This window comes from Primulina eburnea, chromosome 12 (genome assembly GCF_022965805.1).
Source record: "Primulina eburnea isolate SZY01 chromosome 12, ASM2296580v1, whole genome shotgun sequence".
Classification (NCBI taxonomy): Eukaryota; Viridiplantae; Streptophyta; class Magnoliopsida; order Lamiales; family Gesneriaceae; genus Primulina; species Primulina eburnea.
Window position 1 is genome coordinate 10,657,284 of NC_133112.1, and position 3,760 is coordinate 10,661,043.

Genomic DNA, 3,760 nt, shown 5'->3' on the forward strand with positions numbered 1-3,760 from the left:
AAAGTCGAATACCATACCGGGTGACAAGGCCAAGCTATAATTCCTCCAAGTGCATCCCTAAACCTTTGCAAAAAATCATAGGGTCTAATCAAGATTTCTTCGGTTCTAGGATAACTAGAACTTGTATTTCACACCAATCTGATCCCAACGTTTGTCTCTCTACTTCATATTCGGATCCATGCTACGAACCACCCTTTTTGACACAGTTTTTGTAAGGTTCAAAATACGAAAACGTAATCCAATTGCATGCAAATATAAGAAGAATGAAAAATGACTAATTAAATTATTTTAATTGCATGAATTAAATGTGGTAGGCATATTTACATATTTAAAATAGAGTTTTCTACTAGAATATATAAAACTGTATTTTTAAGATTTATTCGAGACGCGATCGAAGAATGGAGACCAGTGACCATTAAAGAAAATATTTTTATTAAATGAATATTTTTAATTATTTAATATATGGTATATTTAATGTGTTATTTTTGAAAATGACAACTTTTGAGGTGTTTTTACGTGCTGAGTCGTATTTTAAACTGCTAATCTATCTTTGACGAAAATAAGGACTTTTTGGGAACTCGGCTAATACTTTTGAAAACTTTTCTAAACGAAATATTTTACCCACAATATAAGGGACCTATTATAACTAGGTTATTGGGCCTAAATTTGCACCTAGTATTTTATATCACACAAGGACTCCTAAAACCCTATCCTACACACACTATTCATGCACACACCACTCCAAAGACTCCTAGTTTTCTCTCCTCCATCAGTAGCACACACACACACACACGTTTTGAGGCATAAAGCACGTTAACTTTAAGGACAATTTAGCAAGCTTCCTCCTTTGTCTCTCTGCGAATATCTCTCGCGTTAAGGATTATTTTTCGTGCGTAAAATACGCAAATGCACACCTTAATCTTCATTTACTCATCGTTCATACCATATTATGTGTATTTAACATGATTGCATGAAAAAAATGATACACTTTCTTTTATTTTTGTTTTTTTTGCATTACATGATCAAAACTTTGATTTTTATGCTTTTAAATTAATGTTTATGACACACAAAAGGGCTGCAATGATAGGGTTATAAAAAAGGACTAAATTAAATAATTTTAGGGAATCCTAGATGCATGTCTAAGGGATGGACAGTAAGGATGCTAGGCTGCACATTTTTGGGGTACAAAACTAAGCTAGGGTTTCGGCAAGGGTTTCCTAGAAGCCCGCGGCACTTAGCCACTGTAGGGACATGTTCATGGGTCTTAAGATGGCTGAGTCATGGTCTTAGATGGCTAGTACAGTACTTAGAGCGAGGGAGGGGCGATAGGCGCTAGCTTGAATTCGCGTGAGTCTCCTAGGGCACGACTTGATGGGCTAGGAAAGCTTGGGTTGCTAGGTCTGGTCCAGTAGCTTTTTAAGGGCTCAAGTATGCCCATAGGATGGTTGGCTAGGGTCTAGGCTTGACGTAACCCATGGGTAAGTTAAGTTAGGGTTTCAAATTATGAGCAGAATTTTCCAACAGGTACCTAGGCTTGATTGAGGGTCTTAAATGGTTTATTTGGATTGTATATGGTATGGTTAGGTGTTAATAAGCTATAGTTCAAGTTTGGTTAAGTTTCAAGTCGATTCGGGTTAAAACCGGGACGTGAGTTTAATTTTTAAAACGAATTGAAAAATTACTCGAGGAGCTTATGTTTACGTCTAAGAAATGCTTATGGGTGTATTTTAAGGTGTTATATTAAGTTTGGATGGATTCAGGTCGTCGTTTTAAGGTCCAAGGATAAATCGGGAAAGTTTGGGTTTCAGGGACAAAATGGTCATTTTACACTTGAAAAATGTTAGATGTCTTGGCAGTGCCCTGAATGCTGTAATGAAAGTTAAAATGTTTAGTTTGAAAGTTTATGTAATTTTATGATGAAAGACGACAATGCTAAAAGAAGTGTTGCATGCTTGGTTTTAAAAAAATGATATATACATATATATACATGAATGTTTATAAGTGATGAAAATAACGAAAAGTTGAAGGAGGTGATTTGATTGTGACTAATACGATGATATGATGATATGTAAGGTCAATGCTTAGTTGACGGGTGAGAGTGTCGCTGATGTCCCCACCACCTGGTACCATGCTTATATGTAGATAGATCCATCAACCTACAGCTGATACAAAAGTCACAATTAAGGATCTGAATTGAGTAAAAGGGAAACAAATACGCATATGATGAAAATAAAAAATGATTTAAAGTTATGCATATTCATGAATAGCTATTTTTAATACAAGTATCTTTCATTGTTGCTTGTGAATATATATGTAAGGTTTGCTGAGTCAATAGACTCACTATATATAATCGATGCAGGTGAGCATGATATTGTTGATGATGGATGACTTGATGGTTGAACTAGCTGGACTGATGGTGCACATAACCCGAGGACCTTTGCTAGTTTTTTGCATTAAAATTATTTTAGAGATTTTATGACATTTATGACTTTTGATGCTTTTGAGTGGTTTCTGAGAGGATGTAGGACCGAGTGCTTACCGCTTTACCAAAAGTTATAGCTAGTGGTAATGGTGCAACTCAAATATTTTAAACCGCACAGCAGCACAAGCACCATGGTTCGATCGCTCTACCAAGCAAGGACAATTATTGCACCCAACAATCTCCCTCCCAATAATTGCACTCCTTGCAATCAATGGGAATCGAACCCATGACCTTGGCTCTGATACCAATTGTAGGACCGAGTGCTTACCGCTTTACCAAAAGCTATAGCTAGTGGTAATGGTGCAACTCAAATATTTTAAACCGCACAGCAGCACAAGCACCATGGTTCGATCGCTCTACCAAGCAAGGACAATTATTGCACCCAACAGAGGAGCAATATGCTTATGATTTAATTTGAAAAATGATAGTTTTATGTTTGGTCTGACGATTTACAATTTCATGTTTTGAATGACGTTTTTTTTTGGATTTTCAAATAATAGGTTGGTTGGTTTATTTTAAAAGGTGCAAAGTATATTTAAAACATATATATGTAAATGTACATTTAGGCCAAAGGTAGATAAAAAAAATTTCTAGTATATTTTAAGAAAAAATGAATAGTAGACGTTTCAATTGGTATTAGAGCAATTTTCTTGCAAAAGGTTGTGCCACCGCCAGTTCGGGAAAGCTCAGTCATCAAGTCTGTAATTTTAGTTACTTCAAATAATTTTTATGATGGTACCTGCATGTTTACATGGTTTATATGCTTAAGATACATGTTTAAATGCTTTTTAAAGTTTAAATGACATTTATGCTTAAAGTTGCTCAAAAAAAGATTTTTATATGCTACATGGTTAGAAGCTTAGATTTGAACGCATGATAGTTATGTTTAGAATTTAAAAAACATTAAGATATAATGCATCCTAGACGCGCACTTAGTATCGATAGGTAAGTTGAGACTAATGAGGATCGTCAAGGGAATGCACCCTCACTATGAGAACCCGAATTTAATTATTCAATATTTGACAAGAATTAGAAATAATTATTTTAAAGTGCTAAATTAAAATAATTAAGCCAAATAATTATACTTGTGTGTTAAACATATGTATTAGAAAAATATCGGAATTATAGACGATATTAAAATAAATATTGGAGTTTTTAAAGCACACGAGAGTTGTAATATTTTAATCGGGTCACATTCTATCTATTGGGCTAAATAATTGGATACATGTATTTATATGTTAATAGGAAGCCCATTTCCCCAAGCCCAATCCATTGACT